The sequence below is a fragment of the Ceratotherium simum genome, chromosome 30, assembly GCF_057802395.1.
Source record: "Ceratotherium simum simum isolate JZ-2026a chromosome 30, ASM5780239v1, whole genome shotgun sequence".
Lineage (NCBI taxonomy): Eukaryota > Metazoa > Chordata > Mammalia > Perissodactyla > Rhinocerotidae > Ceratotherium > Ceratotherium simum.
In genome coordinates this window covers 29,895,627-29,920,988 of record NC_141929.1, presented here as the reverse complement: position 1 = coordinate 29,920,988, position 25,362 = coordinate 29,895,627, and the positions used below count along the sequence as shown (strand labels likewise).

The 25,362-nt window shown below is 46.9% G+C and overlaps 1 pseudogene; it reads right to left on the bottom strand.

Moving 5' to 3' along the window:
• Window positions 1-24,509, bottom strand: part of LOC106802017 (liver carboxylesterase 1-like) — a 33,587-nt pseudogene extending 9,078 nt beyond the window's left edge.
• Window positions 24,510-25,362: the final 853 nt, after the last annotated feature.

Here is a 25,362-nt window from a genome sequence, read left to right as displayed (position 1 = left end):
ACTTCAGCACTGTGCTGGGGGCCATTTTACACAGAGAAACCCCCAACAGAAAACATAAAAATGTGAAAAATGTGGCACTAAATAGACCATGAAAAGGATACTTGTTAATAGCATGAAAGATGAAACAAGAAGACAGAGAGTTGTCGTCTTTGATCTCAGATGGGAACGCATGTGTCACCGTGTGACTCAAACTTTCCGTCCCTCTGTGCACATCCTTGAATGACCACAAAGTGCCCCGAGTATTGATTTGGGTAACAAATACATTTCAGTGAGTAGGTGAATTCACAAATACAGAATCACGATTGATGACAACTGACTGTATCTGTGTATCTACATTTAAACATGAGCTATTCTTGAGTGGTTTGCTTCCAGGAGGTAGTGAGCGCCTCATCACTCAATGGGCTTAAACCAAGACTTGAATCCCTATCAGAGAGGGAGAGCCGGAGAAAAGGAATCAGGGATGGGCTCTCGTCATGTTGATAAATGTCTTAATTTTAGGTTTTACCTTTGGTGAAGAACGTTTACATGCCACAGATTCCCCAGAGCCCGACCCACAGGTCACCATCTGGGAAGCTGGTTCTGGGTAGTTACGTTTCATATTTGGTCATGGAAGTTGTTAAGAGCATGGGTTTTGGAGCCAGACTATCCAGACTTGAAATCTGACTCTGCCACTTACTAACTGGTAACCTTGGAAAGTAATTACACCTGTTTGTGCCTCAGTTTCCTCATCTATGAGATGGGTTCATGTGGGGTTTAAATGACTGAACACACGTAAAATACTCAGCACAGTACCTGGTACATGGAAAGGGCTGGACAAACACTGGATATTGTTCATTAGCGGAGCTGTTACAGATCCCTCACACGGACACCAGCTCCATCTGCCATATTCCCTACCCAGATGGCAGGTGAAACTGGACAACCCACAGGCTTTGAGACTCTGTGAATTCTAGGACCTACATCTTCTCTCCAAGGGTCAGTGAATGACAAGCTCGTTCTGGCTGCCCCGGAGAACTTCTCTCAAGTGATCTGACTCAGCAGGACAAGGGCCCAAATCCTAATGCAATATGGCTGACAATAGGGTCAAAGGATGTGGGTGCACCACTGTTCTCTTTAAAAGGCTGTGCATTTCAGAAAGGGCTGCAGGAAGCCAGCAAGAGGAGCAACTCCTTCTGGAAGGAGGACACAGGGCAGGCCACGTGGAGGCGTGCCATCCCTTGGGCTCTGGGGAGTGAACAGTGTTCCAGTCAGTGGGAACGGCATGAACAGAGTGGCAGAGGTGTCACTGTGCGGGACTAATCCCAGGAACCTCAGACCCCGAGAGTCCTGGGCTTGGAGGAAGCTGTGGGGCGTGGACTAGAGAGACAGCAGATGGTGCAGCATGTTCTCTGCACAATGTCTGCACAGAGCAGGGACTCAGATGTGTTTTGAAGGATAACTCCATGGAGATGAGGGGGTTTGTCTTCTCAGGAAGGTCAGCCTTTTAAGAAGGGGGGACACGCCCTGACCTGGGTCTACAACGGTGAGTCTGGCAGCACCATGGGGTGTTGGAGTGGGAGGGACAGTAGAGGTGGAAGATGGTGAAAGTCCAGGAGAGACAACGAGGGCCCGATCAGGGCTGCGTCCAGTGGGGGCTGAGTGACACCAGCACCCGTGAGAATGGCAGGAGTCGCCGCTGTCCAGAGTGGGTGCCAGTGGCTGCCCCGGGTGGGCCTCGTGCATCACCTGGCTCAGGACAAAGGCCCAGGGGCCTGCCTTACCCCTTCTCTTTTCCTTACACCCCACATCCTGTCCACTAGCAAATCCTGTCAGCTGTCACTTCAAGAATATCCAGGCACCAACCCCTTCTCACTACCCCCTCTGCTGTGGGCTAGTCCAGGCCGCCATGATCCTTTGCCTGGATGATTGCAGTCCAGAGGGTTCCCAGCTGGTGTCCCTGCATCTGCCCTGCCCCTTCCCTACCTTCAGTTCCAACACAGCCGTCAAAGAGCACCTTTGTAAAATCCAAGGTCTCTCACTCCTCTGTTCAGAACACTCCCAAGATTTCCCATCACACTTGGAATCAAAATCCAAGTCCTTTAAGGACCCCCTCCCACCTCCTGGTCCCTTTTTAGCCTCAGGCCTGTTCCTCACTCCCTCCACTCCAGCCACACTGGCCTCCTGCCTCAGGGCCTTTGCAGTCGCTCTTCCCTCCGTCTGGAACACTCTTCCTGCAGTGTTCCTGACAGCTGGCTTCCTCTCCTCCTCCAGAACTCGAGTCAAATGTCACCTTCTCGTGGACCATTCCCGACCCTGCCATGTAAATTCACACCACTGGCAAACTCTAGCCCCATTTCCCAATTACTTTTTCTCCCTAATGCTGACTGTCAACACACACTACGTATTTTATTTGTCTGTTTATTGACTCTTCCCTCACTCCAGGAGGCAGGGATGGTCTCTGTTTAGCCTGTTTCGCTGCTATATCCCCAGCTCCTGAATCAGGTCCTGGCACACAGTAAGTGCTAATTAAATCTTTTCTGAATTACTGAGTGAATATCATTTAATCCTCACAACACCTTTTAAGATAAGTGCTGCTATTCCCAGGGAAAGAGCAGAGTGGACAGGACTGCCGGATGTTCAAGAAGTACTGTCATCGGAACCTGACAACGCCTTGGGAGGTAGAGGGGGAGGAGGAAGAAAATGGAGAGGAAGCCATTGGAGTTTCCTTCATGGCTGGGAGGAGGGTCGTGTCCTCAGGACTGAGATTCTGGTCTCTCTTCCTGATGGACCTGCAGACGGTGCAGCTTGCACAGCCAGTCAACCCTGCAGCCTCCAGGGGAAGATCTGTTCTCCCCAATGAAGGCTCCTGAACAAACCCCTTATCCAGTTATCTCCACTTCCCAGTAGTAGAAGTTTCTGTTCCAGCCTTCTCTGGGGGCATTTTGGGAGCAGGAAATGTAAACAAGGTCGAGGGGTAGACTGGGTTGAGGGGACACAGAGCTGATGACTGGGAACACTGGACTGGGAATCAGAGGAACAGCTTCCAGTTTTATGTCTGTTCCTCCTGGCTGTGTTATCCAGACAAGTCACTGCCCCTCTCTGGGCCTCAGCAATGTAAATACAGGAGTTACTATGAGTCCACAGGGGCAATTTTTTCATTCATATTTAACTGGAGCTTAAAGGTATCAAGACTCAAAACCTGTAATCAAGAAACCAAAGGTCCTTACCTCTCTGGGGTCTCCAAATAAATCAAGAGTGAAAAATTTCTGTGAAGACAAAGGCAGAGGATGCGATGAGAAGCTTCCTGGGAGAAAAGTTGATCCTGTGAGCTGCGCGTTAAAGGTATTGGGCTCTCCCTCATGCGCCACCAGGGCTAGGGCAAGAGGAAGTGGGCAGGACACTGGCTCCCCTGGGCCTGAGCACAGGGTGTGGGTGTAGGTCTGGGAGGGGAGCTCTGGAGAGGGTGTCTGTGGTTGTCCCTGCCCCGCCCTCCATCCATCTCCCCTCCTTGGTCTTTCAGGAAACAACACCCTCTTTTTCCTTATGGGACCTCCCTCTTTCCCCCTCTTACCCCATGAATCCAGGCATCTATACATGACCTGGGTTGCTCCACCTCCCTAACCACAGAGATTAGCTCAAGGATGAGCATGTGCCCATGTCAGTTCAATAGAGTTTAATCCAAAACTTTTGCTAGAATTATTGTGAAACACCATTTCTAAGCAGATAGGATGTAAATATAGAGGACTAATGCTACCTTTAACTTCCCTAGGGACCAGATAGATTTTTAAAAACATCGTATGTAAATCTGGGTCTAGCCGTGCCTGTAGCCATCTACTCCTGAACTGTAGTTTATTTTTCAGTTAGTTACCTGAAGAGTCTGTTACAACACACTCCTTTTTCTGCTCAAGGCACTTTGAGATGAGTTTTATCATCTTGCATTAGAAAGTACTGAGTCATACAAGCTCATGGAAATTCACCCCACCCTATGTTTCTCTGTGTTGTGTGTTCACCAAGATTGCACTGATTGCAATGCTACACTGTGGCTAACAGGTCTGACCAGTGTGCAGCAAGCGCCCAGTAACGGTCCCTCTGTTATAGATTGTAGCCACACTAGCCAGGTGTGTGTGTGTGTGTGTGTGTGTGTGTGTTTTGAAGAGAGAGGATACCCCTGCAAACAATTCCACATGATCTCAGAAAATCTCAGAAGGATAACATGGGCTCTTAGACTCTCTGGGTTTTCTCAAAATCACCAAGTCTCCCCTTAAATGCTGGCTCCTCTTGTGCCACACAGAGTATGATGAAACTAATTTGCACCCTTCCAGGCAACACAAAACAGTCATGTTTTTATTCTTTGAACAATTAGTCACCTTATTTGAGACAGAGAAACCAGGATCCAAGCCCCAAGGCCACAGTGGACTCAACTCTTGAAAATAAAGCAGAGTCCACTGCTAGAGGTCTGTCCCTGGGAATCCCTGAGTATCCTCAGGAGTCCAGGATCCAGATGCAGAGTCCAGGGGCTCAGGCCACCCCTGGGCTCACATTCAAACCCTCCTCCCACAAACCGAATAGTTCCTGTTGGCCGTAGATGTTGTCTTCTCTGGGTGTCTGTCCCTGTGATGACCCACTGCCACAGCCATTCATCAATGCTCAAATGTCACCTTCTATTGTCAGTCACCCTGCTGAGTATAATAAATGTTTCTCCTCTCTCTACTCCCACCACACTTAGCTCATGAAGCATATGGTACGTTTCTCCTTGGATAGTTCTTTTTGCACAAGGACTACATCCGATTCGTGTCTGCATCACCCTCCTTGTTACCCGCCACACACCTAGCATGGATGGATGGATGGTGGATAGATGGATGAAAGGATGGATGGATGGAGTTGGTCAATATATGGAGTATGAGTGAATTGAATGCATAAATGGATAGGTGGATGAAAACTAGCATATAGGTGATGGATGGATCATTGTATTTAGAAGGATGAATGTTGGAGTGAATATATGGTGGATGGATGATGCATAGATGATTGTTAATAGATGAATGAATGTTACAGATGAATTGATATTAGACTGAGGAAAGGACATCAACGAGTTGGATGGATTGGTGGATGGATAGACGGATAATAAGACGATGAAAGGATGGATGAATGGATGGATGGTTGGTTGCATGGACAAGTGGTGGATGTATAGTTATTCTAGATCACAATTGAGGCAGAGTCTCAGAAAATCTAGAAAATTGAGCCACCATAGGTTAGAATCGAGGTGGTTTCTAAATTAGCTAAGATAAATTGTGAAAACTGTCTTGAAAATCCTTGTTCTTAATATCCCTATCCCTAAAGTTCAGGATGGTAGTTACCTCTAGGAATATATAATGTTTTAATTTTTAATTTATTAAAAATATATCTGCAAGCAAGAACGGAAAAACTAAGTTTTGAGGAGCTGGGGGCCTATTACATCACTGTTCCATATGTTATTTTTTGACTTTGCTAACTTTTGAGATGTTTTATAACAACAACAAAAAAGAAATTCCCCATCAAATCCAGAGGCTGACACTGATCCTGAGAGGCGAGACACTGACCCAAGTGGTTCTTCTGGAGCAAGGGGACAGCTGAAATGGTGAAGTCTGGGCCAAGTTTACAGGGTAGGGAGGCTTGTGCAGTCACGAGAATGGATGCACCTACCATTTTCTGCGTCGTCTCCAGGAGCTCCTCCTCTGTCTTCTGGCGCAGGCAGTGAACAAGGACAGCCGAGGTGGTGGTGTTACACCCAGCAAAGACAGCAATTTGCTGCAGAGATCACAGGCAACAGCGGGATTCGTGATCCATGTCCCTTACTTCAGTCAATAGAGAGGTATTCTATTCCAACCTCAATTTCTAAAGGCAGCAGAGGGGGTGGCAGAAAATGCTCTAGACCAGCAGCTGTGGGTCCTGGTTCCAGTCATGCCAATTACACAGCCTCTGTCTCTGTTACTTAATCCCTGTTAAAACGGGCATAAGGATCTCAGAGCTGAGCATCTAAAGGAGAGGCAGCATGGAGTGGGGCTTAAAAGCATGGAGTCCAGAATCACACTGTCTGGTTTCAAGTCTCAGCTCACCCACTTTACTAGCCATTTGTCCTCTGGAAAGTCACCTACACAGTGGGAGCAGAGGAGAAGACTCAGATGGACAGAAGGCAGGCTCCATGATGGCAGGTCCTTGGGGAGTGTGTAGGGCTCCCCAGAGCCTAGTACAGTGTCTGACACAGAATCTATGCTCAGTACGAACTTGTTGAATTTAAAATAAAGGCACATAAGTGTCCGCGCTCCGCTGCTGGCGGCCCAGGTTCAGATCCCAGGCGCGCACTGACACATTGCTTCTCCGGCCATGCTGAGGCCACGTCCCACATACAGCAACTAGAAGGATGTGCAGCTATGACATATAACTATCTACTGGGGCTTTGGGGAAAAAATAAATAAATAAATAAAAGGCACAGAGAGAAGCAGAGGAGAGAGAGAGAGAGAAACAAAAAGAGCAAGAATAAGTCTTAGATTCCCTTCATTTTGCCAATTTCTGGTTCCAGTTTGATAGTGAAATCCAGGCCCATATCTTCCACCTCTGTTTCCTTTAAATAAATTACCCCTTCTCAACTAGGTCTTATCATGTGGGCTTTTGTTGTTTACAACCACAGAGTTCTGAAAAATCTTCTCAAAATTCCTAAAAATTCCTGGTATCTTCTTTTCCTCTCCTCCTACTTTCCAGCCCCTCTAAGTCTGGCTGCGGCCCCCACCACTCCAGGAAACCAGCTCTCACAGCCCTACCAAACGCTCCACATCTCTGACTCCAGTGGGCGCTCCTCAGCAGAGCCGCCTGTTGCTCACTCTTCCTTGGCTTCCTAACAGTCTCCAGATAAAGACAAAGTCCTCACAGGGTTCTGTGCAGCATGGCCCCTGCAGTGTCCCCACCCTCAGCTCACTCCTGGTCTCTCTGTTCCTTCTGCTCTGGCAACATCAGCCTTTCTCACTCTTGCTAACTCTCCACTTTCTCCTGCCACAGGGCATTTGCACATGCTGTTCCCTCTTTCTAGAATATTCTTTTCTCACCGAGTAAATTACTGTTCATCCTTATGATCTCAACTCATTGAAGATTTTTTCAGGAAGTCTTTCCTGATAACCTCCCCTTGATCACTGGACTAACTGCTCCTTTTGGATTCTGTTATGACTTCAGGTGCCTCTGCTTTATTGCTCTTGTCACTGTTGACATTTTATAACTCGTGGGATTATATTATCATTAATAGGTCTCCTCCATTAGAAGAAGATTCATGAGGTTGCCAGATGTCTGGCTATTTCAAAATTATTTGTTGAGTGAAAGAATGAATCAATGAATGAATTCTCCAGGAAGCACTCCCAGTCACAAGGCCCTCCGGGAGGGACCTGGCCAGGCCCACATGGTGCAAGTGGGTTCACCAGAACTCAGACTCTGAACGAGACAAGATACAGTGACACTCCACTGCCCACTGTCTGGCACGGCCCCCACCTTGGCACACTTTGGGCAGTGTTGTCAGTGGACAGTGCCCTATGCTGACAGTGCAGAGTCATGACCTTGAGTCCTAGCTCTGCCCTGATCACTCTCTGACCTTGACAAGCTGCTGCCACTCTCTGCCCAGTTTGCTCAGCTGGATAACTGGGAGGTTGGGTGAGGGGTCTCCTTGTTCTTCCCACTCATCCATTCTCACTTCTGTGATTCTTTGAGGATGTCAGCTGGATCCTACAGCAAGAAAGGCCCTGAAGACTCCAGGAGAACAGAGCACAGGGCGCAGGGGTGGTCCAGTGTAGACCTACCTGAGCTGCAGCCTTCGAATCCTTCTTGACCAGGACAGCAGTGAGGGCCACGCCACTCTCAGAGATGGCCCGGTGGAAGAGGTTCTTGGCCAGTGGAGATAACACCTGGGAGACATGGGGAGAGGAAGAGAGTTTATGCTCACAGGGAGGGATCTTCAAGGGCTACCCTCATCCACAGCTCTGCCCTGGACCATTCCCCTGGAGACCCTGGGGCTCAGTGGACATGACATGTCCTCGCCAGGCCTGGCGTGTTCCCCAGGCTGACCCTGGGACCTAGCTTCTACAAGAAAATCTGCCTCAGCTGGAGGGAGCCAGGAGCACAGAGTGAGGGACAGACAGGAAGTGTGTGGCATGCGCTGATTTTAACAATAAAAGTATCTGAAACACTCTTAGCAATTCCCAGCGACACTTCAGAGACAGAGTCCTGATTCTGTGTTTCCAGTACTCAGAATATATCCTAAAGGAAAATAATCATGGAGGCACACAATGGTTTCTAAGAATGCTCTTGTTGTTTAAAAGAGTAAAAATTGGAAAGAATCCAAGGATCCAATATTATGAGTTGGGGTAAATAAGCTATCTTTCATTCTTACCATGGAATACTACACAACTTTAAAAAATAAAATTATGGAAGAATATTTAATGGTTAGGGAAATATTTATGCTGTATTATAATGTTGAAGAAGGTTTTTGTTTTGTTTGTTTAAAGAAATCCTAGATAAATAGATGGATCGATAGATAGATAGGTAGGTAGGTAGGTAGATGATAGATAGATCAATAGATAGACAGATGGATAGATAGATAGATAGAAAGATAGACAGATGATGATAGATAGATGGATGGATGGATAGATAGCGTGAGTCATGTCAAACATGACAAAAGTCATGTTATACGTCTCAAAATGTCCATGGTGAGTATCCATGTATAATGGGATTGTGGATGACTCTTTTCTTCTTTAGGATTATCTATACTTTTCTTTTTTCACCACTTTATAAGATACAAAAACATTTCCCTGTGAATATTCAACTATGAAACCAATATATATTTTAAAAATACAGTAATAATGCTGACCCTCTGCTCAACTGTGAGACACTTGCAGGGTTCCCCACAGCTCCCAGCACCTTCTAATCTGGTTTTCCATCCTTGCTTCCCTCAGTGTCTCCCTCAGCCCCATTCCCCACACCAGGCTCCCAGGTCATGTCTGTGTCCCACATCCCCTGTCCCATCCCTCCCAGTCCCATCTTCCAAACCCTCCTCCCTGTCACCCACCTTCCCCAGCCCAGCTCCATCCCTCAGTCCATAGACTGCTGCCCTCCCTCTTGGGCATGGACAAGACATCAGACCACTTTAGAGGAGGCCCCTGACCTGCTCCTAGTGCTTATGTCCCCCTGACATGAAGATCTGGATTCAAGCCAAACATGACACTCTGCCCAACTCTCATGGTTGACCTCTCTTATTCATAATTTATACACACACCTATTTCCCGAGGAAGTGAGGTGAGTCCTAATGTCAAAATGATTAGGAAGGAGAGAGAGAACTCAACCAGGTGAGAAGAGGAGGAATGCCATTGTTTCAGCTGCTGCTGGAGTTTCTTATGGCCCCAGGATGTTAAGCTGAGCTCTGAGCTTCGTGGATATCAATGAGAGTTTGGCTATTAGCTCTCCAGCATCCAATGCTGTGCAAAGTAGGGTCAGCCTTGAATCCAATTCTTATAAGTAAAGGTGCCCATGGCTAAATTGGCTTGTCTCCAAGGATCCCCTCAGGAGCTACATCAGGTCCAGGAACACTTACAAGAACAGAGACACTTTCTCCTCCCGCTGACTCTCCAAAAATGGTCACGGAGCCTGGGTCCCCTCCAAAGTGGGCAATGTTCTCCTGGACCCAGCGCAGTGCGGCCACCTGGTCCAGGTGACCCCAGTTTCCCCGGCTGTGCTCATCCCCTGTGCTGTGAGTAAGAGAACAGCATGGGGTGGGAGCAGAGACGTCATGGCAGGGCTCTCAGGACCATAGATGGGGCTCTAGGTGAGCCTTCTGGGATGAGACAGGGCTTCCACAGCCCTGACACAGGGGTCTTCACCTGCCTTCCTCTCCTGGAGCATTGTTCTGTTGTGGGCTGTACAGTCCTTCATCCCCAACTATCTATTGAACATCTACCACATGAAAACACTGTTCTAAGAGCCAGGAGCACATCTGAGAACAAAATAGGCAAACCTCTGAATACACAGAGCTCACTCTACAGAACCTAAACAAATAAACAGATAAGTATATAATATAATGTCAAGTAGTGAAAGTGCTTTCAGGAAAAAAAAACCTGGTAAGGGGAAAGGCAGAGGTGGGACAGTGGGATCCTATTTCAGATCAGATGACCAGGGAAGGCTCTTTGAGGCTGTGGCATTTGAGTAGAGACCTGAATGAGTGAGCACAGAGCCTTGTAAACATCCGAAGACGGGAATTCCAGGTGGAAGAATCAGCAAGTGCAAAGGCCCCTGAGTCCAGTGAACAAAGTGTGAGAGTAGGAAACGCATCTAGAAAGTGCCCTGTGGGCCTTGGTAAGGATGCCGATGTCACTGTAAGTAAGGAGTGAAGTCACTGCAGGGGAAGGACATGACTCCGTTTATATCTTATATGATCGCTCTGGCTACTCTACAGATCAGACACAGTACAAAAGTTGCAGAGTTATAAAAGTAGAAGGTTGTTACAGTAATTCAGGAAAGAGACACAGAGAGCTTTGATTAGGGTGGGTGCAAGGGAGGAGGTGAGAAGGGGCTGGATTCTGAATGAATCTTAAAGGTGGAGCCAAGAGGATTTTCTGGTCGACTAGATGTGGGGTGTGAGAAAAAGAGAAGAGTCAAGGCTGACCACAAGGCTTTTATCCTGAGCAACAGGAAGGATGGAGCTTCCAGCAGCTGAGCAGGGGGCACTGTGGGGAAAGTAGGAGTGTTATTTGGGTGAGGGGCAGTGGGAGTCAAGGGTTAAGTTTGTCCCTGTGAGGTGTGAGCTGACATTCATATGTCCAGGGGAGACAGCAGGAGGTAGAAGGACGAAGTTAATGATGTGCATCCGGGTGTACAAGGAGAAGTTGGGGCTAAAAATAGGCAGCTGTGAAAGTGCCCCCTGAGGTCACTCAGGGCAGCAGTGGAGATGGAGAGGGAGAGACACACAGAGGCCCAAGGACAAGGAGGAGGAGGCTCCAGTGAAGCGGCTCAGAAGGAGCAGTCTGTGAAGTAGGAGACGGTCAGGAGCCAAGAGAGGAAGCATTTCAAAAAGTTGTGAAAGGTCATGTGTGGATGCTGCCAAGATGATGTGTGGATGTTTTCTAAAGTTGGGTCAAGAGAGGGTGGGTCATTGGTGAACAGAACAGTCTCGCAGTGTGGTTGAGTGAATACCTGACTTGCATGGGTAGAGGAGAGACTGAGAAGAGAGGAACTGGGGAGAGCTAATGTAGTAGTTTTACTGTAATGAGGAGCAGAGAAAAAGGCAATAGGTGAAAGGGATGAGAAGTCTTAACCAAGGCAATGCATCCCGGGTCATGACTCACTTGTGATAACCCTCCTACAGCTCCATAGGTCTTTCTAGGAAGAAATTCATCCCTCTCTCAGCCCATCCATCGGTCAACTCAGGGTCAGGGGTTCAGGGGCTGGTGCATTCAGAAAAGGCTCACAGTAACTATGTCCTGCAGGAAACCTGGTTCCTGTCTCCATGGAGACTTCACGGAGAAGACTCTAGCCTTGTCTTACCCAAAGCCAAATGCAGAAGAAAATGGGGTGAGTGGAGCTGACATATCGACTGGGAGGGTTTTCCACTGGGTTCAGATGCTCCACCAACCTCCCAGTTCTAGCCACCCGTTCCTTCACCCTTAAGCATTTACTAAGCTCCTGCCATGAGTCTGCTTTTCCTTATTTCTCATGAGAGGTAAGATGTATAAACTGCTGCTCTAACTACACTGCTGCATGCTGTCATTTTACAGGTGTGCAATGTCCCGGGGAAGCACAGGTAAAAAGGAGGAAAGGACTATTTCAGAGAAGGTAACATTTGAGTTGGACCTTGCAGAATGAATAGCAGTTTCTCAGGTAGAATGGGCATCCCAGGCAGAGGGAAGAGCACATGCAAAACAAGGAAATAGACCAGTGTGGCTGGGGAATGAGAAGGTAGCTGGAGCCAAATTTTCAAGGGACTTGGGTGCCTCACTAGGGAATTCAGTAAAGATCCCCTTGAGGGCTGACAGAGCAGGATCCTAGCACCATCACTTTGAGTACCAATGTGCAGTGAGGGGAGTCCAATATCTTACCTGAAGAATCCCCAGATGCCCAGGCGGTACTGAATGGTCACCACCACCACGTTTTCATGAGCAGAGAGCGGCAGCCCATCATAGGTTGATGCCCCACCTATCATCAGACCACCTCCATGGATCCACACCATCACCTGGACAGCGAGGAAGAAACCATACCGGATGTAGGAAGCAGAGCTGGGAAGGATGTCAAGAGGTTGTGTGGTTTGGTCGCCTGCCTCTTGGCCATGACTCAAGGAGGCCCAAAGTCCACCAGTCCCCAGCAAAGTTGGATCAGGCAGTCACCCTCCTCCCCCACTCTCCCAGCTGGGGTTCAGGCCACCACCACATTCAATGCACCCTGGCTGGCCCTGCCTGTCTCTCCAGCTCCAGTGCCACCTCCTTCTAGGGGTATGCTGTTTGAGAGGGGTATGCTGAGAACACTATCATGGGGACAGCCAAGGCTAAAAGTGTCATCTTCTCCCAACACTCCCATTATCCGTATGCATGGACCCCTCACCTACCGCAGCATTCTCTGCGTGGGGCAGCCCTTGTATATCAGCTTCATCTTTGTTACCTCTTGTATGGCGAATTGAACTTCTCTTGTGTGTGAGTCATTATCTCAAGAAGCACACATACCCCCAGTGTTAACTCTTTCTTATAGTCTTTCCCTCTGCCTCCTCTGTTTTACCAAATCCCACTGGTCTCCCAAAGCCCAGCCTAAAAACCACCTCCTCCAAGAATTATTCAATCATTTGACTAACATGATCTGAGAACCAGGTCCAGGGACTGTGATAAAAATTGAGGATGAGTGTGCACAAAACAACTGACGACTCATGGCTCTTGCATTTAAAGAGTTCATGCGGCAGGGAAGTGAAGAGTGCCTAAAATAATAATATTATAATAATTTTGTTATTATAAAAATTTGTTATTCAAAAAGAGAACTTATAAAATGTACTGTGTGCCAAGTACAGTTCTAAAATAAACCACCCATGAAGTAGGGAATACTATTGTCCAATTTAACAGGTAGAGAAACTGAAGCACTTAATCTGCCCAAGGTCACACAGCTAATAAGTGGTAGAAGCAGAACATGAACCCAGGCTGTCTGGCTCCAGAGTCCACAGGGGGAGTCGCCCAGCACACGGCAGCCAATGGCCACGGTACAGAAGGTCAACTGTTAGGGTAGAGGTAAGATCTTCCCTTTATGAAAGTTAATAAACAGAACCCCGATTTAAAATGGAGTTGGGAGGCCAGAAGAGAGAACTCTCATGCACGTGCCACTCTATTCACACTACAAACCCCAACAGGAAGAGACATACTTTGCATCTCCAATGGTAAGTGATATTTCTTAACAGCCCAGCTGAAAGAAAGAAATCCTCCTTGCCCAGCAACAGCTCAGCCAATAAGAGTGCCATAATGCAGTCAATAAAAAGCCACTACACTTCAAACTCCCAGTCTCCACCAAAGAACACTTAGTTTACAACAGCCCCTCTTAACTTCATAAAAGAACATTTCTCCTCTTTCATTCTTTGGTCAAGCACATAGTTCACCTTAGACCACATGTCCCAAATTGCAATTCTTTGCTGCTCCTGAAAATCTATTCTGCTGGTAAAATAACAGGATGTTTATTTTTTTATGGTCAACAGTATTTGGTGACCCATATGGGCATCCAGGGAAGACGCCCAAAAGCTCTGATGCTGGTGGGTAAACAGGTGCAGTACCCACAAAGCCCATTCAGCTTACTGCTTTCTCGCCTACCTTGGAGTTTGAAGGTGAGTTTTCTCCTGGATCTTGGGCTGTATCTCTCTGTGTTGTGAAGCTCTCCAGGCCTTGTTGGGGACCTCTCTCTCTTTTCTGCAGAGAAGCCCAACAATCAGAGCCAGGAAACGAAAAACAAGGTTGGAAATTCAACAATTGTTCGTTTAATAAAAAGAGAAAGCTCTGGTTTGGGCCAAATAACAACACAGTCCTCTCAGAGACTCTAAAATTCCCATCCCTAACCACTGTACATGCATTAAATCATTGTTCCACCGACAAGATGATAGTATTCCCGAATCAATATGGGTGGGAAAATCTTAGTAAGTCTTCAAAAAGTACCTATCTCACTTGTCCCACTGTCCAAAACACAACCCAGAGAAGTCTGTTTGCACTGCTCCCAGAAATTTAAATTGCCTAATGGGCCATTCAAGGCTTGGCAAATGGATTTCATACAGTTGCTCCTGTCTCATGGATATAAATATTTTTAGTCATGGTCTGCGTGTTTTCCGACTGGACTGAAGCCTTCCCTTGTAGACAGGCTACTGCCTCTTCTGTGGCTAAAGTCCTTTTGGAAAAGATTATTCCTACCTGGGGAACCCCTCTTGAACTTCACAGTGAATGAGAATCCATGTCACTAGTCAGGTGCTCTGACAAGTCATTGCTTTTTGGCTGGTTTTACACCACTTTCACTGTGCTTGCTACACCCTCAATCCCCTGGTTTAGTTGAATGCAGTAGCAGCCTTATTGAGATTCAATTGGCAAATTTTCAGAGACCCTCCAAACACCTCAGACAAAAGCATTGCCGTTGGTCCTTCTAAATATCAGATCCACCCCCTTTGGAACTCATAAACTCTCACCCTTTGAGAGAGCCACAGGATGCCCAGTGCACCTTGTCCCAGACTCTTGATCTACAGCTGATAAAAGGAGATATACTTCAATATTGTACGGGCCTAATTGCTTTTATCAAAAATAACCATGTTCTGGTAGAGCAATCTTTTCACAGTGCACTCCAGGGGGATGAAGACCTTAAGCATCACACCATGCAATCTGGAGATTTCAACTGTTGGAAAAGATACCTCCAGAAACTCTCTTCAACCTCGCTGGAAAGGCTCCTATCAGGTACTGCTGACTAATCCTTGTGCTGCCAACTCTAGGGAATAGACTCTTGGATTCATGTGACATCTAAAGAAAGCACCAAGTCCTGTGTGGGTCTGTACACTGTCTGGTAACCTAAAGATAAAGATTTCTCAGAATTGAAGGAGATGACCTCTGGTGAGACAGCTTTCCCAAGATGTCCGTACCAGGCCTATCAGAAGGATATACACTTGGATGGGAAATGCCTGAGAAGTTTCCCTCCCATACCCCCTTGTTAGTTAAATGAGACCACAACAGGTATCCAGTCTGTTTGCTTTCCCTCTGATGTGGGACGCTACACCCAGAAAAGTTCCTTCCTGGCATCAAGGGACAGAAGGCTATTAAAACCAGAGAAACCTGACTCTTGATCAAAAATGCTTTCAGAGAAAGATCTTGGTCAAAAGGGGAAATGCGAAAATTAATAAACAGAAATCTCACATTAAAATGGAATCAGGAGGCCAGAAGAGAGAACTCTCACTCAAATGCCACTCAACCCACCCTACAGATCCCAACAGGAAGAGGCAGACCTTGCATCTCAGACAGCAAGTGATATTGCTTACCACCCCAGCAGAAGAAGAAATTACTCCTTGTTCAACAAGACCTCAGCTGATGAAAGACTGCCATAATTCAGTCAATGAAAAGACACTACACCTCAAATTCCCAGTCTCTTTCAATGGATTCTTTGTTTACAACAGGCCCTCCCAACTTCATAAAGGAAAGTTTCTCTCCTTTGTTTCTCTAGATTTGCACAAAGTTAGCCATAGACTGCATGTCCTGAATTGCAATTATTTGCTGTTGCTGCATAAACCCGTTCTGCTTGTAAACAGCTGGCTGTTTGTTTATTTTAGTTGAACAATTTCAACTCTAACATATCAGGAGTACTTGTCTTGTGTGCTGTGTCAGGCACTGATATAAATCTTGATATTCATCACTGAATAGTCGAATGTGATTATTCCCATTTTGAGGAAACAGAGCCACGTCTCTCAGCTAGTAAAAGGCAGAACCAGGATTCAAATGGAGACTCTAGTTCCAGAACCTGGGTCCATAAGTAGAGGTCTCTCTGCCTCCGGGTTCCCAGAGCCTCTGCTCGGCCCACACATCTGATGCCTCCCTACCTCCAGGTGGAGGGACTGAGTTTGAGTCACCTCTGAGTGAAGGCTGAGCCAAAGTCCAGTCAGCAGTGATTTGCTGAAGTTAGTCTCTGTCTGTGGAGCCCAGATAGTAAGTTCCTCAAAGCCAGGGGCTCCTTGGTAACGGTATAGTGTTCCTCCTTTCTCCTAACCCACAAGCGTAGCTATGGGGCACTGAGTATATAATGGAAGAATGAATAAATGAATCAATGAATGAGTGAACCTTTGTCCCCACCTTGTGCAGTGCCACTTCTAGTCACAAGTTCACAGATGCCTCCTCCACTCCTGGGCATCATGCCAGGTGTGTCCTGGGAGATGGCTGGGTAGTCACAACTCTCCCTTCTCCACCCGAGGATCCCCTCCTTTTCCAGCAGACCCTCCCCCTCCAGCCTGGTCTGGAAGCCTGCCCCATCTATGGGCCTCCCTTTATTCAGTAAATGCTGACTCACTGGATCATCAGCCCATGCCAAAGACAATCACAGAGGGAAATTAGCTACAACTAAGTCCCAGATAGTTGGCCAAAGGCAAAGGAAAGTGCTTCTTGGATTGACTCACATTCTGTCCCCACATTTCCCTCACAGGACACCCTCAGAGAGGGATCTTTGTGTGCTGAGGACAGGCCACACACAGGCTCAATTTCCCAGCTGTGTCAAAGAGCACTTGTTGAAGTTCGGAAGGCTCATGCTCTTGTCCTCCCAACCCTATGTGTGACCTCACCTTCCCCTCTCTGGGCCTCAGTTTCTCTATCTGTAAAGGAAGGGTTAAGTTGTTGGCCCATTTCTAAGATACATTCCAGTTCTAACTTTACTGGAAATTATGTCTTAGCTGCTCTGAGTATCAGATTCCTAATTTAGAACCAAGAATATTCATTCTTCTTCTTCTATTAGCACAAGAGAAGGTGAAAAACTTGAAAGGTGCATTACAGATGTATAGCAAACTCCCCAGAAGATCCCATGTCTGTTACAGGAGAATTCAGGTTGAAAGGGAACAGAATATGCCACCCCAAAATATACCATTTTGGTATACTGATTAATAAACATATTTAAGCAAATTACTTAGGAAACACCAAGTGCAAGAAAGACACTCTAATCCTCTTTTGTCTCCTGAGAGCAGGAAATAAGTCTCCCATGTGAAGGGTACCCTCCCTGCACCTGGAGGGTAAAAGGCATCCCTATGAATAGAGATAGGGAGTTCAAGGCTGAGAAGGCTGTGTAAACAACCTTTGTTACTTCCTCTTTAACTTGTTACCCCAACCCAAACTCCTTTGCTTTGTCAAATCTTCACAAATAATTGTTTCTTTGTTGGAAAGGTATAAATACTGCTTGCGTTAGTCACTTTTTTGAGTCTTATATTTTTATGAGCTACTGTAGTAAAAAATTAAATTTGTATTTCTCCTGTTAATCTGTCTTATGTGAATTGATTATTAGGTCAGCCAAAGCACCTAGTAAGGAAGAAGGGAAAAATTTTCATTTCCTGCAGTTTCCTGTTGTCACGTGGTCTGGCTGTGGTGGGTAAAGAAAGCCCTGGGGCCCCTGAAACAGCCTTGGCTGGTGATGTCCCCACCCCAAACTGCCTCATCCTCTTCCAGTCTCCACCAGAAGATCCTGGAGGCTGGAACTCACCAGCCTTGACCAGTGGGTCCCCCTGCTTACTGGCAGCCTATTTTTCTTCGTCAAGTCAGCAGGCGTGTAAATGTTTAAGTAAAGAGAGTCTTCAGAAAACTTGAGTGGAATGTTCGCCTTTCTGTTGGAAACAAGGTCTGAGGCCATTTCCCCCACCACTGGGTCTTGGGAGCACCTGGGAGAGGAGGGAAAGGAAGAACTCCTGGAGTTCAATCAGAGCTAAGCAAGGAGATGTCTCCTGTCGTCAGGCTGGGCCTTGGACTGGGATGTCTAGGCTTATAATAGAGTTGTTCTTCCTAGACTGGAGACACTGGAATGGGCAGGAGGCTGCCTGGGGACCTGGGTGGGGGGCGATGGGGCTCACTAAGGTCTTCCAACACTGTGTATAGTGAGGAAGTCTGGCACCTGTCGCCTTGCTGGAGCCTTCAGGATGCCCCGGGTCAAGGAGAGGAGGCCGCCTATACACCTGGGATAGGGCCATTTCCTGCACACCCTGGCTCCCCTGGGCTTCCTTTGGTGGGCTGCAGGGTGACCATGTTCACACCACATAAACCAGGTGTTCTAGTCCATGGGAGACTTCCATAAACCATGGGAAGTCACTCAAATGGCAGACATTTAGGACGGACAACAAGTGAGGGATGAAACATTCGTGGTGCAAATTTAAAAGAAATGTGTTCTAGTTCTGCCTCAGCCACTAAGATGCTGAGTGACCTTGGTTAAATTCCTTCCCTGCTCTGGGCCTCAATCTTCCAAGTCCTGGTGAGGGAAGTTATTTCTATAAGGGTCTTGCAGCCCTGACATACTAAGATTCTATCATCACCCCACCCAGGCAACGGTTGTTGGTTGCCTTAATAACAGATCTTAAAGATTCAAAACAGATTATGATTGGTAACATTTGCTGAGTCCTCCAGCATGCCAGTTGTTATTTTAAATACTCCTTATGTGGCTAACTCATTTAATCCTCAAACCAGCCCCATGACATAGGTTCTCTTATTGTACAGAGTTTATAGACAAGAAAATACAGGCAAAGAGAGGTTAGAAATCCTTCCTTCACACAGCCAGAAAGATCCACACTATGGAGTGCTTATGTTTCCAAGGACACTATAAGCAACATTTCCTGATGTCAATGTACCCAGAAGGCAGGCGTCACTGCCCCAGTCTGTAGATGAGGGAACTGAGGCACTAAGGTGCTTGGATGACACAGCTGTCAAGTGTCGGAGTCAGAGCCTGCAAAGACGACTTCCTGATCTCCATCCTGGGGGAAATTTTGCTGGATCACTAAGATCAGGGGGCATAACATCCATAAAAGAAGAAATTCATATGTCAAAATAGGGAACAATGCTAGTATTCAAATAATGCAGAATAAATAGCAAAATTATATATACATATATAATTATGATAATGATAATAATAACTATTATTTTGCTAACCCGTCAACAAAAAACATTTTTTAATAACCCCAAGCATTGCCAAAGGTCCAGTGAATGGAGGTTTTCATATATTAATGAAAGGAGTGTAGTTGGAACATTTCTGGAGGGAAATTCAACAAAAGGTACATATGCTTTGGTCAGAAATGTCATTTCTTAAAACTATCCAAAAATTTTCATGCTGGTGCACAAAGATTTAGTTACCAGATGTTCATCATAGTGCTATTTTTATTATCAAAAACATCAAGAACAACTTAATGAGTCCAAACAAGAGGTTGGGTGAATAAACTGTGATTCCACACCCAAGGTAATGTAGCTATTAAATGTTAGGCTGTGATATTTAATGATGTAGGATGATGCTCACGATGTACTGATAAGTGAGCAAGCAGCGTCCAAATCTTCTGTCTGGTGTGATGTGATGCTGTAATTGATGATAAGAAATATACATTTGGTCTTTCTCCAGTTTCTGCCACAGAGCTCCTAAAACCCTGGGAACTTTATAAGTGATGAGAGCTGTAAAGGTGTCTTTTGTTATATTAATGAAGTGGCTTTTGGAATTCACCTAAGGATGTGGGCTGGTTGCCAGGAGAACCAACCAGTGATTAGAGGGTTGGAACTTTCAGTCTACCCCCCTGACCCCTGGGGAAGGGAGAGGGGCTGGAGGTTGAATCAATGGTCAACGGCCAATGATTTAATCCATCATGCCTATGTAATGAAACCTCCTTAAAAAAACAAAAGCTCGGGGGTTCAAAGAGGTTCCAGATTGGCGAAACAGAACACTTCCATGTGCCACCGTGCTGGGCTCCAAACTCCACGAAGACAGAACCTCCTTTCTTCAGGACCTTGTCATGTGTATCTCTTCATCTGGATGCTGATTCGTATCCTGTCATATTCTGCATAATAAACCCGTCATCAAGTGAGAAAAACTAATTTCCTGAGTTCTGTGAGCTGCTCTAGCAAGGTAATGGAACCCAAGGAGAGGGTCGTGTGAACCTCTGATTTATAGATTCTCTGTCAGAAGCACAGGCAACAACCCGGACTTGTGATTGACATTTGAAGCAGAGTAGTTTTGTGGGACTGAGCTCTTAACTTGTGGCATCTGACACCATCTCCTGGTAAATAGTGCCAGAATTGAGTTGAATTGTAGGACACCCAGCTGCTATCTGAGAATTGCTTGTTGGCACGGGAAAAAAATCATAAGGTTGAATTGGGTGGAGAATCTTACTTGGTTCTATTTTTAAGGGAGAAAATATACAACGGATAAAAGACTGGAACAACAGAATCTAAAACACGAGCAGCGCTTCTCTGCAGGGGGTGAAATCGGACATGATTTTCCTTTTCTTATCTTTCCTTACCTGTGTGTCCTCACTTTTCTGTAATAAATATATATTACACTTGCAATCATGAAATAAAAGCAGTGAATATTATTTTTAAAGAAGGAAAAGAGGAAGGAAGAAAGGAAGAGAAGAGTAGAAAAGAGGAAAAAAAATAAAAGAAAGAAAAGAAAAGAAGGCAGCAAGAGGCAGGACCCTAGAAATTCCCAGCAATGCCTTGCTGAGATGAATGTCTGAGTGGGTGCAAGTAGGTATAGAAGGCTCCCTGGCGGGTGGCTGAAGGGCTTCTCTGCTTAACTTGGCAAGAGTGACTAGGACACACAAACCATTGCTCTGCTCATCACTAGGTGGCTAGACACACCTGGGAGTCGAGGACCTGTCTGGTCCACACTCTAAAGCACTCCCCACTGACACACTGCCTCGATCACACCACTTCCCAACTATGGCAAAGTTCAAGACAGGAGAATAAACAGAACCACCATTTCTGATCCCCCTCACTGCTCACCTTTTTCTTTTTTTCCAAAGCACTTACCGTATTCTAACATATGACATAATTCATTAATTTGCATGTTGTTAATTATCTGTCTTCCCTCCTAGAATGTAAGCTCCATGAAGGAAAGGATCTTTGTTTTGTTCGATACTGGATCCCAGGAACCTAGAACATGCCTGGCACAGAGTAGGTGCTTAGTAAATATGTGTTGAATAAAGGGCTCTAGAATGCTGGGAGAGTTCTGGAATGTCTTTAAGCATCTACAATATCTTGAGGATTCCAAAACAAAGTATTAGTCACCCAAAGGATTACCTGGGCTCCTTCCTGCATCACTTTGAGGCAAACATCCCACTGAAAGATGCCCAAGCCCCGCTGCCCCCCTCCCCCGGCTTACATCGGAGGGTAAGAGGTGGTGTTCTTCACGAAGTGCCCTGGTTCTGCAGGCTGAGGCGGAGCAAACCTCAGGGTTCCAAGAGGGGGCTTGGCAAAAGGGACACCCAGGAAAACAGCCACAGGCTGTGCAAATCCTTCCAAGCTGACGTACTTCCCCAGGACCTTGCCCTGCACGGTGTCCACAACAGGTGGTGAGGATGGGTGCCCTGCTGGACATGGAGAGGAAATGAGGACACATCAGGGAGGGGTGGAAGGTTTGACCTGGATTCCAGGTGGGTCTCCCACTTTCAGCCTCTGACCTTGAATGAGTGACCTCAACTCTCTAGGCCTCAATTTCTTCTTATGTAAAAGGGAGATGACGTTAACTGTCCTTCCTATCTCATAGGGCTATCTCAAGGAGCATCTTGGAATTGGAGGTAAAACAGCATCGAGTGAAAAGTAAATACAAGAAGGAGAGCTGCTGGGAGTGAACAGACACTGAGTTTCCACTCTCAGGAGCCTCTGGAAACAATTATCCACTAGGATCCTGGCGCTGAGCTGCATGCTGGATGGGAGGATGAACAAGAGTCAGCCCCTCTTCTCAGAAGCTCTGAATCTTGTAGGAAGAATGAGCCACACACATACTTGACCCTCCTGCTGGGAAGAAAGCAGTCAGTGTCCTGAGAGAGGCACCAGTAAGGTCCTACAGGAGTGAGAAGAGAGAGCGAGGGCTTCCACTGGTGGCATCATGGAGAAGGTGACCATGGAGCTGGGACTTGCAGCAGGGGGAGGACTGAGCAAGGGGAGATGGAAGAGGGGGCATAAAGGTATAAAGCAGAGAAGAGAATGTACTGAGGCTCTGAGACAGCAAAATGCAAGGCCTGCCCGAGGAAGAGTGATGGACCATTTGAGCCAGAGGGAGTCTATGGGGAGGGGAAAAGAATCCTGGGATGAGAGGGGTTCGTGTCTGGGAGGGCCTTGAATGCCAGGCTAAGGGTTTGGGCTTTATTTAGCGGGTAAATGAGCAGCAGGGAACAGTTCTGGGGTGCAGGAGAGTGACACAATCAGCTTGAAGAGGATTCTTCGGGTGGCTCTGAGCAGGGTCGTCCAGAGGGGGAGAGACGGGGGTCAGATTCCTCTCTGTTCCATTCTTGTGGAGCAGACAGTGCTTCCTCACTGAGCTGAAACTCACCTCCCTGCAGCTTCCCCATCAGCCCTGGTTCTACCTGCTGTGGGACCATCCGGAGCTTTCATGGGGCAGGTGGCCTTTCAGACACTTGATGGTGCCCATCTCTCAGGTCTTCTCTTATGTGTCTTCAGTTTGTTTAAGCATTCCTCATAGGAAATGATGTCTAGCCTCTCATCCTTCCAACTGCTCCCCTTAGATATAGACAAAAGGTCAACATGTCCCTCAAAATGTGTTGCTACAACAGAAAGAATAACCCAGATTGTTCTTACACAAGAATATCCAATGCCAACCTTCAAGAGAGATGAAGTGGAGAGAAGCCAGATTGTCAAGGGTGAGAAAGTGGGTGATGGGATGAGAGGCATCAACAATAATGATAAGAGTAGTGGTTACCTCGCATGTTATAGGAAATGTTTATATACTGAGCACTTCCTATGTGTTGGATGCACATTCCAGGTCACTTTAATTAATCTTCACAAAAGCCTGGCTAGGTTGGTGTCCATATGTCCATTTTACAGTTGAGGAAGCTGAGGAAATGGAGGCAGCCATTATGGACTCTCTAAACATGGAAATAGGATGGACTTGCCAGTAGGTGACCATTGGTAAGGGAATGATCCCTCCTGATTTGGTTCTTACTCTGCCATTACTCTCAGTTCAAGGCCTCTCATGGTGTCACACCACCAGAAAGAAGATAAAATCCAGGTGGGGCTTGGGCTGTCAGGACACTGATGGCCAGAGCACTGGCCCTTGATTCAGGAGTCACAGAGAGAGTCCAGAGCATGATTTTCCAGTTGACCTTTGACAAGTACATTTCCCTGTCTGAGTCTCAGTTTCTCCATCCATCAAATGGCACAGATGCATTCTGAGGCCCCTGCTACACCCCTGTATTAACCAGGTCTTTTACTGTCTGTATTTGGTGCTTTGACATCTGGGGCCTTGCGGATCCTGGAGGGACTGCCCCTCCCAGAGTCTGCCATTCCTAGAGATGGGAATCATCTTGTCCTTCCAGCATGCTAGAGCCCCTACCTCAGCCATCTTTTTTATCAGGCATCTGCCCTAATCACTCCAGGGCCAGGTACCTGACAGCTATAGACAGCCCCGAGGCCCCAGAGCCCTTGAAACTGTTTAGTTTGCCAACCCTAAACCGCTTATCCTGCCTCACCCCTTCCTCCCCCCAAAGACTATGATAAAGACTCTTGTCCACAATTCCTCTTCCTCCCTCTGCCTCCTGCCCACCCCCTGTGTACCTCACTTTGTGGCTCACCATCGCGACGACGAGCCCCCTCCCCTTGGGAACTGTGAGTAACAAACTATCTTTCCAGTGGCAGTCAGCTCCTGGTCTGTCGGTCTTACCATACCTCAAATTTCTATTAATATATCATATTTTAAAACAATCCATTTATTTATGAATCCCTTTTTTGCACTTTCTCCATATCAGGCACTATGGTCTTTAGAAACAGCAACACATTTCCTCCTCACAACAGCCCAGTGAGGTAGGCACTGTTGTCACTCCCATTTTAGAGAGAGGGAACCTGAGGCACAGAAAAGTGTAGTACCTTGCCTAAGGACACACAGCTAGTAAGTGCTGAGCTGGAACTCGAGCCCATGTACTCTGGCCCCAGAGTTGATTTTTATATTCTGTTAAGACACTCTCTAGGATTTGGACATGTCTGGACTAATATTAAGGGGAAATACACTGAACTCTCCAAAGTCCTCATCTGCGAGGTGTGAAGTTAGCTGGTGCCCTCCTGTGCTTGGCATCAGCAGCTGAGGTCTCAGGGTGTTTATCCTTCCCGGGCCAAGGCTGGCTGGGCTGGGCGCTCCAAGTCTGGAGGGCATGCTGCTGTGGAACGGGACCTGTCACGCCTTTGTCCTATATGTCTCTGCCTTACCTCATCCCTGGACAAGGATTTCCAGTGTGCCCCACTATTTGTATTTAAGAAGGACTCACCCCAAACTGTGGAAGTGGCCAGGGAGACCAGGACCAGAGCGAAGAGTCACATGGTGGAAGGACAGCAGCTCCTGGGCCTGCAGGTCTCTGCGCCGCTGGGAGGGGCTGTGTAGTCAGGCCCCAGAACCCCAGCCTGACCCCCTTTTATAGATAATAAAGTTGCAGTCAGGGGAAATAAGATCCTAGCATAGTAAGTTGCTTGGCCAGGATTTGCCCACCCAGAGTTCGCCTTCCATGCCCAAGCTCTCTCTGCAGGCCTCGGAGTCTCCTGAGGGCGAGAATCTCCAGCCCAAGCCTCCTGTCAAATTGGCAAATGTGTTAAATCAAAGATAAAGGCCTCCATGTTAGGCTGTCTAGGGGTCAGTTCGCCAGAACCTCAATAAGTGATAGTTATTTCCTACATTAAATAAAACTCCGTCTACTTATCCAGAACTCACATTTAAGTCTCAAATTCAGCTTTGGCTGAATAATCAGAAGCCATCATTGTGGACAAAAGTGGGGAGGTTTTTGGTAAGGATTCAGTGACATGGTTATATAGAAGACCAAATGGATTTGGTTAAGGCTGGATCACTTCCATAAAGTCCAAAGATAAATTTAGTTGAAAATTGGTCACAGGTAGCCTTGAAGTTTCAAAGGGCATTTCTGACTAGACAAACAGCGTCTCCCAACATCCCCTCCACTGAAATAAACCCCGCCCTCAGCTCCCACCCACCAGCCAATAGCCTAATCAGGCAGAAAAGCTCTCTCCCTTCCAAAGATCACTCTGGGCTTTTTGTGAGCCTCTACGCCACGCCTCCCAGAGTTTACCCTCTTTTATCTGAGCTGCAGGGACTAAACTCTTCAATTAAGATAGTGACAGACTGGTCAAACAACTTGTTACATAAGGGCTTCTCCCTTCCTGGACT